Source organism: Lampetra fluviatilis, unplaced genomic scaffold, assembly GCF_964198595.1.
Source record: "Lampetra fluviatilis unplaced genomic scaffold, kcLamFluv1.1 SCAFFOLD_628, whole genome shotgun sequence".
Lineage (NCBI taxonomy): Eukaryota > Metazoa > Chordata > Hyperoartia > Petromyzontiformes > Petromyzontidae > Lampetra > Lampetra fluviatilis.
In genome coordinates, this window is record NW_027620602.1 from 1 (window position 1) to 12,204 (window position 12,204).

Below are 12,204 nucleotides of genomic sequence, written 5' to 3' on the forward strand. Positions count from 1 at the left end.
CAGACACACACACACACAGACACACACAGACACAGACACACACAGACACACACACAGACACACACAGACACACACACAGACACACACAGACACACACAGACACAGACACACACAGACACACACACAGACACACACACACAGACACACACAGACACACAGACACACACACAGACACAAACACACACACAGACACAGACACACACACAGACACACACACAGACACACACACAAACACACACACAGACACACACACAGACACACAGACAGACACAGACAGACACACACAGACACACACACAGACACACACACAGACACACACACATACACACACACACACACAGACACACACAGACAGACACACACTTACACACGAGGACATGGGTCTCTCACTGCATCTCTCTCCTCCCCGTGTCCTCTCCCCCTCTCTCCCCTCTCCCCCCCTCTACCACCCCCCCCTCTCTCCCCCCCCCCTCTCTCTCCCCCCCTCTCTCTCCCCATCTCTCCACCTCCCCCCCCCCCCTCTCTCCCACCCCCCCATCTTTCCCCCCCCCCTCTCTCCCCCCCCCCTCTCTCTCCCCCCCTCTCTCTCCCCATCTCTCCACCTCCCCCCCCCCCTCTCTCCCACCCCCCCATCTTCCCCCCCCCCCCTCTCTCCCCCCCCCCTCTCTCTCTCCCCCCCCCTCTCTCTCTCCGTCTTCATGGGTCAGTGCCTGGCTGAGAACTGAGCATCACCCGCTGGTGCAGAGACTCAACGAGAGAGTCGCCGATATCACCGGGCTCAACATGGACACTGCAGAGGAGCTACAGGTGAGTGGGTGGGTGAATGGGTGAGTGGGTGGGTGGGTGGGTGAGTGAGTGAGTGAGTGGGTGGGTGGGTGGGTGAGTGAGTGAGTGGGTGACTGGGTGGGGTGGGTGGGTGAGTGAGTGGGTGGGTGGGTGGGGTGGGTGGGTGAGTGAGTGAGTGGGTGGGGTGGGTGGGTGGGTGAGTGGGTGAGTGGGTGGGTGAGTGAGTGGGTGGGTGGGTGGGTGAGTGAGTGGGTGGGTGAGTGGGTGGGTGGGTGAGTGAGTGAGTGGGTGACTGGGTGGGTGGGTGGGTGAGTGAGTGGGTGGGTGGGTGGGTGGGTGGGTGAGTGGGTGAGTGGGTGGGTGGGTGAGTGGGTGGGTGGGTGGGTGAGTGAGTGGGTGGGTGAGTGGTTGGGTGGGTGGGTGGGTGAGTGGGGTGGGTGGGTGAGTGAGTGGGTGGGTGAGTGAGTGAGTGAGTGGGTGGGTGGGTGGGTGGGTGGGTGGGTGAGTGAGTGGGTGGGTGGGTGAGTGAGTGAGTGGGTGAGTGAGTGAGTGAGTGGGTGGGTGGGTGGGTGGGTGAGTGGGTGGGTGGGTGAGTGAGTGAGTGGGTGACTGGGTGGGTGGGTGGGTGAGTGAGTGAGTGGGTGGGTGGGTGGGTGAGTGGGTGAGTGAGTGGGTGGGTAGGTGGGTGGGTGAGTGGGTGAGTGGGTGGGTGGGTGGGTGAGTGAGTGGGTGGGTGAGTGGGTGGGTGGGTGAGTGGGTGGGTGGGTGAGTGGGTGAGTGAGTGGGTGAGTGGGTGGGTGGGTGGGTGGGTGGGTGAGTGAGGTGGGTGGGTGAGTGGGTGGGTAGGTGGGTGGGTGGGTGAGTGGGTGAGTGGGTGGGTGGGGTGAGTGAGTGGGTGAGTGGGTGGGTGAGTGGGTGGGTGGGGTGGGTGGGTGAGGGAGTGAGTGGGTGGGTGGGTGAGTGGGTGGGTGGGTGGGTGGGTGGTGAGTGAGTGGGTGAGTGGGTGGGTGGGTGGGTGGGTGGGTGAGTGAGTGAGTGAGGTGGGTGGGTGGGTGGGTGAGTGGGTGGGTGGGTGGGTGAGTGAGTGGGTGGGTGAGTGGGTGGGTGGGTGGGTGAGTGAGTGGGTGGGTGGGTGGGTGGGTGAGTGGGTGAGTGTGTGGGTGGGTGAGTGGTGGGTGGGTGGGTGAGTGGGTGGGTGAGTGGGTGGGTGGGTGAGTGGTGTGGGGTGGGTGGTGGGTGGGGTGGGTGGGTGGTGGTGGTGGGTGGGTGGGGTGGGTGAGTGGGTGGGTGGGGGGGTGGGTGAGTGGGTGGGTGAGTGGGTGAGTGAGTGGGTGGTGAGTGGGTGGGTGAGTGGGTGGTGGTGGTGGGTGAGTGGGTAAGTGAGTGGGTGGGTGAGTGGGTGAGTGAGTGGGTGAGCGAGTGGGTGGGTGGGTGGGTGAGTGGGTGGGCGGGTGAGTGGGTGGGCGGGTGAGTGGAGTGGGCGGGGTGGGTGGGTGAGTGGGTGGGTGGGTGAGTGGGTGGGTGGGGTGGGTGGGTGAGTGGGTGGGTGGGTGGGTGAGTGGGTGGGTGGGTGAGTGGGTGGGTGGGTGGGTGGGTTGAGTGGGTGAGTGGGTGGGGTGGGTGAGTGGGTGGGTGAGTGAGTGGGTGTGCGAGTGGGGTGATTGAGTGAGTCGGTGGGTGGTGTGAGTGGGTGGGTGAGTGAGTGAGTGGGTGGGTGGGTGTGTGAGTGGGGTGAGTGAGTGGAGTGAGTGGGTGGGTGGGTGGGTGAGTGAGTGGGTGGGGGTGGGTGGGTGAGTGAGTGAGTGTGTGGGTGGGGTGGGTGAGTGGGTGGGTGAGTGGGTGAGTGGGTGAGTGGGTGGGTGAGTGGGTGGGTGAGTGGGTGGGTGGGTGGGTGAGTGGGTGGTGGGTGAGCGGGTGAGTGGGCGGGTGGGTGAGCGGGAGAGTGAGCGAGTGGGTGGGCGCGTGGGTGGGTGGGTGGGTGAGTGAGCGGATAAGCGTTACTGATGATGATGATGTTTGCAGGTGGCTAACTATGGCATGGGTGGACAATATGATCCTCATTTCGACTTTGGTCGGGTAAGAATTTTACCCACTCATCCACCCACCCACTCATCCACCCACCCACTGGTCCATCCACCCACTCATCCACCCACTGACTCATCCACTCACTCATCCACCCACCCACTCATCCACCCACCCACTCACCCACCCACCCACTCACCCACCCACCCACTCAACCACCCACCCACTCAACCACCCCACCCATTCATCCACTCATCCACCCACCCACTCATCCACCCACTCACCCACCCACTGGTCCATCCACCCACTCATCCACCCACCCACTCAACCACCACCCACTCAACCACCCACCCACTCAACCACCCACCCATTCATCCACCCACTCACCCACCCCCTCACCCACCCACCCATTCATCCACCCACTCACCCACCCACCCACTCAACCACCCACCCATTCATCCACCCACTCACCCACCCACTCATCCACCCACCCACTCAACCACCCACCCATTCATCCACGCACTCACCGCCCCACTCACCGCCCCACTCACCCACCCACTCAACCACTCACCGCCCCACTTACCCACTCACCCACCCACCCACTCAACCACCCACCCACTCAACCACTCACCGCCCCACTCACCCACCCACCCACTCAACCACCCACCCACTCAACCACTCACCGCCCCACTCACCCACTCATTCACTCACCCACTCAACCACCCACCCACTCAACCACTCACCGCCCCACTCACCCACCCACTCAACCACTCACCGCCCCACTTACCCACTCACCCACCCACCCACTCAACCACCCACCCACTCAACCACTCACCGCCCCACTCACTCACTCATTCACTCACCCACTCAACCACCCACCCACTCAACCACTCACCGCCCCACTTACCCACTCACCCACCCACCCACTCAACCACCCACCCACTCAACCACCCACCCACTCAACCACTCACCGCCCCACTCACTCATTCACTCACCCACTCACACACACACACGTGTACACACGCACACAAACTCTCTCTTTGTCTCGATCTTTCTGGTGTGGGAGGACTATGACAGTAACCTGTGTCATGTCTATCTCCCCCTCTATCTATCTCCCCCTCTATCTATCTCTCCCTCTCTCTGTCTGCCTCTCTCTGTCTGCCTCTCTCTCTGCGAGTTCAGAAGGAGGAGCCGGATGCCTTTAAGGAACTCGGGACGGGGAACCGCATGGCAACGTTTCTTATCTACGTGAGAGACGCATAGATACTCATAGAGACTCATAGAGACACATAGAGACGCATAGAGACACATAGAGACACATAGAGATACATAGAGACGCATAGAGATACATAGAGATACACACAGATACATAGAGACACATAGAGACACATAGAGACGCATAGAGACTCATAGAGACGCATAGAGACACAGAGATACATAGAGACACAGAGACACACAGAGACACAGAGACACATAGAGATACATAGAGACACAGAGACGCATAGAGACGCATAGAGACACATAGAGACACATAGAGACACAGAAACACAGAAACACATAGAGACACATAGAGACACATAGAGACACATAGAGACACATAGAGACACATAGAGACACAGAAACACATAGAGACACATAGAGACACAGAGACACATAGAGATACATAGAGACACAGAGACACATAGAGATGCATAAATATATTCCTCGTGTCTCTCTCTCCCCGTGTCTCTCTCTCCCCGTGTCTCTCTCTCCGTGTCTCTCTCTCCCCGTGTCTCTCTCCCCGTGTGTCTCTCTCTCCCCGTGTCTCTCTCTCCGTGTCTCTCTCTCCCCGTGTCTCTCTCTCTCCCCGTGTCTCTCTCTCCGTGTCTCTCTCTCCCCGTGTCTCTCTCTCTAGATGAGCGATGTGCCAGCCGGAGGAGCCACTGTGTTTCCAGATGTTGGAGCGGCAATTTGGCCAATAAAGGTTTGTGTGGGTTCATGGTGGCCGTGTGGGTGGGTGGGGTTCACGATGGCCGTGTGGGTGGGTGGGGTTCACGATGGCCGTGTGGGTGGGTGGGGTTCACTGCGGCCGTGTGGGTGGGTGGGGTTCACGACGGCCGTGTGGGTGGGTGGGGTTCAAGGTGGCCGTGTGGGTGGGTGGGGTTCACGGTGGCCGTGTGGGTGGGTGGGGTTCACGGTGGCCGTGTGGGTGGGTGGGGTTCATGGTGGCCGTGTGGGTGGGTGGGGTTCACGATGGCCGTGTGGGTGGGTGGGGTTCACGATGGCCGTGTGGGTGGGTGGGGTTCACTGCGGCCGTGTGGGTGGGTGGGGTTCAAGGTGGCCGTGTGGGTGGGGTTCACGGTGGCCGTGTGGGTGGGTGGGGTTCACTGCGGCCGTGTGGGTGGGTGGGGTTCACGACGGCCGTGTGGGTGGGTGGGGTTCAAGGTGGCCGTGTGGGTGGGTGGGGTTCACGGTGGCCGTGTGGGTGGGTGGGGTTCAAGGTGGCCGTGTGGGTGGGTGGGGTTCACGGTGGCCGTGTGGGTGGGTGGGGTTCAAGGTGGCCGTGTGGGTGGGTGGGGTTCATGGTGGCCGTGTGGGTGGGTGGGGTTCACTGTGGCCGTGTGGGTGGGTGGGGTTCACGGTGGCCGTGTGGGTGGGTGGGGTTCACTGTGGCCGTGTGGGTGGGTGGGGTTCAAGGTGGCCGTGTGGGTGGGTGGGTGGGTGGGGTTCACGATGGCCGTGTGGGTGGGTGTGTGGGTGGGTGGGGTTCACGGTGGCCGTGTGGGTGGGTGGGGTTCACGATGGCCGTGTGGGTGGGTGGGGTTCAAGGTGGCCGTGTGGGTGGGTGTGTGGGTGGGTGGGGTTCACGGTGGCCGTGTGGGTGGGTGTGTGGGTGGGTGGGGTTCACGATGGCCGTGTGGGTGGGTGTGTGGGTGGGTGGGGTTCACGTCGGCCGTGTGGGTGGGTGGGGTTCACGGTGGCCGTGTGGGTGGGTGGGTGGGTGTGTGGGTGGGTGGGGTTCACGATGGCCGTGTGGGTGGGTGTGTGGGTGGGTGGGGTTCACGTCGGCCGTGTGGGTGGGTGGGTGGGTGTGTGGGTGGGTGGGGTTCACGATGGCCGTGTGGGTGGGTGGGGTTCACGGTGGCCGTGTGGGTGGGTGGGGTTCAAGGTGGCCGTGTGGGTGGGTGGGGTTCACGGTGGCCGTGTGGGTGGGTGGGGTTCACGATGGCCGTGTGGGTGGGTGGGGTTCACGGTGGCCATGTGGGTGGGTGGGGTTCACGGTGGCCATGTGGGTGGGTGGGGTTCAAGGTGGCCGTGTGGGTGGGTGGGGTTCACGGTGGCCGTGTGGGTGGGTGGGGTTCAAGGTGGCCGTGTGGGTGGGTGGGTGGGTGTGTGGGTGGGTGGGGTTCACGATGGCCGTGTGGGTGGGTGTGTGGGTGGGTGGGGTTCACGGTGACCGTGTGGGTGGGTGGGGTTCAAGGTGGCCGTGTGGGTGGGTGGGGTTCACGGTGGCCGTGTGGGTGGGTGGGGTTCAAGGTGGCCGTGTGGGTGGGTGGGGTTCAAGGTGGCCGTGTGGGTGGGTGGGGTTCACGATGGCCGTGTGGGTGGGTGGGGTTCAAGGTGGCCGTGTGGATGGGTGGGGTTCACGGTGGCCGTGTGGGTGGGTGGGGTTCACGATGGCCGTGTGGGTGGGTGGGGTTCAAGGTGGCCGTGTGGATGGGTGGGGTTCACGGTGGCCGTGTGGATGGGTGGGGTTCACGATGGCCGTGTGGGTGGGTGGGGTTCAAGGTGGCCGTGTGGATGGGTGGGGTTCACGGTGGCCGTGTGGATGGGTGGGGTTCAAGGTGGCCGTGTGGGTGGGTGGGGTTCACGGTGGCCGTGTGGGTGGGTGGGGTTCAAGGTGGCCGTGTGGGTGGGTGGGGTTCACTGCGGCCGTGTGGGTGGGTGGGGTTCACGGTGGCCGTGTGGGTGGGTGGGGTTCACGGTGGCCGTGTGGGTGGGTGGGGTTCAAGGTGGCCGTGTGGGTGGGTGGGGTTCACTGCGGCCGTGTGGGTGGGTGGGGTTCACGATGGCCGTGTGGGTGGGTGGGGTTCAAGGTGGCCGTGTGGGTGGGTGGGGTTCAAGGTGGCCGTGTGGGTGGGTGGGGTTCACGGTGGCCGTGTGGGTGGGTGGGGTTCAAGGTGGCCGTGTGGGTGGGTGGGGTTCATGGTGGCCGTGTGGGTGGGTGGGGTTCACTGTGGCCGTGTGGGTGGGTGGGGTTCACGGTGGCCGTGTGGGTGGGTGGGGTTCACTGTGGCCGTGTGGGTGGGTGGGGTTCAAGGTGGCCGTGTGGGTGGGTGGGTGGGTGGGTGGGGTTCACGATGGCCGTGTGGGTGGGTGTGTGGGTGGGTGGGGTTCACGGTGGCCGTGTGGGTGGGTGGGGTTCACGATGGCCGTGTGGGTGGGTGTGTGGGTGGGTGGGGTTCACGGTGGCCGTGTGGGTGGGTGTGTGGGTGGGTGGGGTTCACGGTGGCCGTGTGGGTGGGTGTGTGGGTGGGTGGGGTTCACGATGGCCGTGTGGGTGGGTGTGTGGGTGGGTGGGGTTCACGTCGGCCGTGTGGGTGGGTGGGGTTCACGGTGGCCGTGTGGGTGGGTGGGTGGGTGTGTGGGTGGGTGGGGTTCACGATGGCCGTGTGGGTGGGTGTGTGGGTGGGTGGGGTTCACGTCGGCCGTGTGGGTGGGTGGGTGGGTGTGTGGGTGGGTGGGGTTCACGATGGCCGTGTGGGTGGGTGGGGTTCACGGTGGCCGTGTGGGTGGGTGGGGTTCAAGGTGGCCGTGTGGGTGGGTGGGGTTCACGGTGGCCGTGTGGGTGGGTGGGGTTCACGATGGCCGTGTGGGTGGGTGGGGTTCACGGTGGCCATGTGGGTGGGTGGGGTTCACGGTGGCCATGTGGGTGGGTGGGGTTCAAGGTGGCCGTGTGGGTGGGTGGGGTTCACGGTGGCCGTGTGGGTGAGTGGGGTTCAAGGTGGCCGTGTGGGTGGGTGGGTGGGTGTGTGGGTGGGTGGGGTTCACGATGGCCGTGTGGGTGGGTGGGGTTCAAGGTGGCCGTGTGGATGGGTGGGGTTCACGGTGGCCGTGTGGGTGGGTGGGGTTCACGATGGCCGTGTGGGTGGGTGGGGTTCAAGGTGGCCGTGTGGATGGGTGGGGTTCACGGTGGCCGTGTGGATGGGTGGGGTTCACGACGGCCGTGTGGGTGGGTGGGGTTCAAGGTGGCCGTGTGGATGGGTGGGGTTCACGGTGGCCGTGTGGATGGGTGGGGTTCACGGTGGCCGTGTGGATGGGTGGGGTTCACGGTGGCCGTGTGGGTGGGTGGGGTTCACGGCGGCCGTGTGGGTGGGTGGGGTTCAAGGTGGCCGTGTGGATGGGTGGGGTTCACGGTGGCCGTGTGGATGGGTGGGGTTCAAGGTGGCCGTGTGGGTGGGTGGGGTTCACGGTGGCCGTGTGGGTGGGTGGGGTTCACTGCGGCCGTGTGGGTGGGTGGGGTTCACTGCGGCCGTGTGGGTGGGTGGGGTTCACGGTGGCCGTGTGGGTGGGTGGGGTTCACGGTGGCCGTGTGGGTGGGTGGGGTTCACTGCGGCCGTGTGGGTGGGTGGGGTTCACGGTGGCCGTGTGGGTGGGTGGGGTTCACGGTGGCCGTGTGGGTGGGTGGGGTTCACGGTGGCCGTGTGGGTGGGTGGGGTTCAAGGTGGCCGTGTGGGTGGGTGGGGTTCACGGTGGCCGTGTGGGTGGGTGGGGTTCAAGGTGGCCGTGTGGGTGGGTGGGGTTCACTGCGGCCGTGTGGGTGGGTGGGGTTCACGGTGGCCGTGTGGGTGGGTGGGGTTCACGGTGGCCGTGTGGGTGGGTGGGGTTCAAGGTGGCCGTGTGGGTGGGTGGGGTTCACTGCGGCCGTGTGGGTGGGTGGGGTTCACGATGGCCGTGTGGGTGGGTGGGGTTCAAGGTGGCCGTGTGGGTGGGTGGGGTTCAAGGTGGCCGTGTGGGTGGGTGGGGTTCAAGGTGGCCGTGTGGGTGGGTGGGGTTCACTGCGGCCGTGTGGGTGGGTGGGGTTCACTGTGGCCGTGTGGGTGGGTGGGGTTCACGATGGCCATATCTTATTCTCCCTCCCCGTGTCTCTCTCCTCGTGTCTCTCTCCTCGTGTCTCTCTCCCCGTGTGTCTCTCTCCTCGTGTCTGTGTGCAGGGCACGGCCGTCTTTTGGTTTAATTTGCTTGCGAGCGGAGAGGGCGACTACAGCACGAGACACGCGGCCTGCCCCGTCCTAGTGGGGAGCAAGTGGGGTGAGAGACACGGGGAGAGAGACACTGGGAGAGAGACGGGGAGAGAGAGACACGGGTGGAGAGACATGGGGGGAGAGACACGGGGAGAGAGACACGGGGAGAGAGACACGGGGAGAGAGACACGGGGAGAGAGAGACACGGAGGGAGAGAGACACGGAGAGAGAGAGACACGGAGAGAGAGACACGGGGAGAGAGAGACACGGGTGGAGAGACATGGGGGGAGAGACACGGGGAGAGAGACACGGGGAGAGAGAGACACGGGTGGAGAGACACGGGGGGAGAGACACGGGGAGAGAGACACGGGGAGAGAGACACGGGGAGAGAGAGACACGGGTAGAGAGAGACACGGGTAGAGAGAGAGACACGGGGAGAGAGACACGGGGAGAGAGACACGGGGAGAGAGACACGGGGAGAGAGACACGGGGAGAGAGACACGGGGAGAGAGACACGGGGAGAGAGACACGGGGAGAGAGACACGGGGGGAGAGAGACACGGGGAGAGAGAGAGACACGGGGGAGAGAGACACGGGGGGAGAGAGACACGGGGAGAGAGACACGGGGAGAGAGACACGGGGAGAGAGACACGGGGAGAGAGACACGGGGAGAGAGACACGGGGAGAGAGACACGGGGAGAGAGACACGGGGAGAGAGACACGGGGAGAGAGACACGGGGAGAGAGACACGGGGAGAGAGACACGGGGAGAGAGACACGGGGAGAGAGACATGCTGTGTGTATCATCTCTGTGCGTCTCTCTCTCTCCACAGTCTCTAACAAGTGGATTCATGAACGAGGCCAGGAGTTCAAACGGCCATGCTCACTCAACGAGACAGAGTGACCACTAACTCACCCACCCACTCACTCACCCACTCACCCACTCACTCACTCACTCAACGAGACAGAGTGACCACTCACTCACTCACTCACCCACCCACCCACTCACTCACTCACCCACTCACCCACTCACTCACTCACCCACTCACTCACTCACTCACTCACTCAACGAGACAGAGTGACCACTCAATCACCCACTCACTCACCCACCCACTCACCCACTCACTCACCCACTCACCCACTCACTCACTCACTCACCCACCCACTCACCCACTCACTCACCCACTCACCCACTCACTCACTCACCCACTCACTCACTCAACGAGACAGAGTGACCACTCACTCACTCACCCACTCACTCACTCACTCACCCACTCACTCACCCACCCACTCACTCACTCACCCACTCACTCACCCACTCACCCACTCACTCAACGAGACAGAGTGACCACTCACTCACTCACCCACCCACTCACCCACCCACTCACCCACTCACTCACCCACTCACTCACCCACTCACTCACTCACCCACTCACCCACTCACTCACTCACTCACGCACGCACTCACCCACTCACTCACTCACTCACCCACTCACTCACTCACGCACTCACCCACTCACTCACTCACCCACCCACTCACTCACTCAACCACTCACTCACCCACTCACCCACTCACTCATCCACTCACTCACTCACCCACTCACTCACCCACTCACCCACCCACTCACTCACCCACTCACCCACTCACTCACCCACTCACTCAACGAGACAGAGTGACCACTCACCCACTCACTCACCCACCCACTCACTCACCCACTCACTCACCCACTCACCCACCCACTCACTCAACGAGACAGAGTGACCACTCACTCAACCACTCACCCACTCACTCACTCACCCAATAATTCACCCACTCACTCATTTACCCAATAACTCACCCACTCACCCACCCACTCACTCACCCACTCACTCACCCACTCACTCACCCACTAACTCACCCACTCACTCACCCACTCACTCACCCACCCACTCACCCAACGAGACAGTGTGACCACTCACTCACTCACTCACCCACTCACCCACTCACCCACTCACTCACCCACTCACTCACTAACTCAACGAGACAGAGTGACCACTCACTCAACCACTCACCCACTCACTCACCCACCCACTCACTCACCCAATAACTCACCCACTCACTCATTTACCCAATAACTCACCCACTCACTCACCCACTCACTCACCCACTAACTCACCCACTCACTCACCCACTCACTCACTCACCCAATAACTCACCCACTCACTCACTCACCCACCCACTCACTCACCCACTCACCCACTCACTCACTCAACGAGACAGAGTGACCACTCACTCACCCACCCACTCACTCACTCACCCACTCACTCACCCACCCACTCACCCACTCACTCACTCACTCACCCACTCACCCACTCACTCACTCACCCACTCACTCACTCACTCACTCACCCACTCACTCAACGAGACAGAGTGACCACTCACTCACCCACTCACTCACCCACCCACTCACTCACTCACCCACTCACCCACTCACCCACTCACTCACTCACTCACCCACTCACTCACTCACTCACTCACCCACCCACTCACTCACCCACCCACTCACTCACTCACTCACTCACCCACTCACTCACCCACCCACTCACTCACCCACTCACCCACTCACCCACTCACTCACCCACCCACTCACTCACTCACCCACTCACCCACCCACTCACTCACTCAACGAGACAGAGTGACCACTCACTCAACCACTCACCCACTCACTCACCCACCCACTCACTCACCCAATAACTCACCCACTCACTCATTTACCCAATAACTCACCCACTCACTCACCCACTCACTCACCCACTAACTCACCCACTCACCCACTCACTCACTCACCCAATAACTCACCCACTCACTCACCCACCCACTCACTCACCCACTCACCCACTCACTCACTCACCCACTCACTCACTCAACGAGACAGAGTGACCACTCACTCACTCACCCACTCACTCACCCACCCACTCACTCACTCACCCACCCACTCACTCACCCACTCACCCACTCACTCACCCACCCACTCACCCACTCACTCACTCACTCACCCACTCACCCATTCACTCACTCACTCACTCACCCACTCACTCACTCACTCACTCACCCACTCACTCACCCACTCACCCACTCACTCACTCACCCACTCACTCACTCACTCACCCACTCACTCAACGAGACAGAGTGAC

The 12,204-nt window shown here is 62.6% G+C and overlaps 1 long non-coding RNA gene across 1 annotated transcript; it reads left to right on the forward strand.

Annotated features, from left to right (window-relative positions):
• The first annotated feature begins 705 nt into the window (after positions 1-705).
• Positions 706-9,998, forward strand: LOC144954127 (uncharacterized). Its single transcript, XR_013641060.1, has 6 exons — positions 706-807; positions 2,809-2,862; positions 3,991-4,056; positions 4,703-4,771; positions 9,003-9,099; positions 9,864-9,998. It is a non-coding gene; the product is annotated as an uncharacterized LOC144954127 (long non-coding RNA).
• The last annotated feature ends 2,206 nt before the right edge of the window (positions 9,999-12,204 follow it).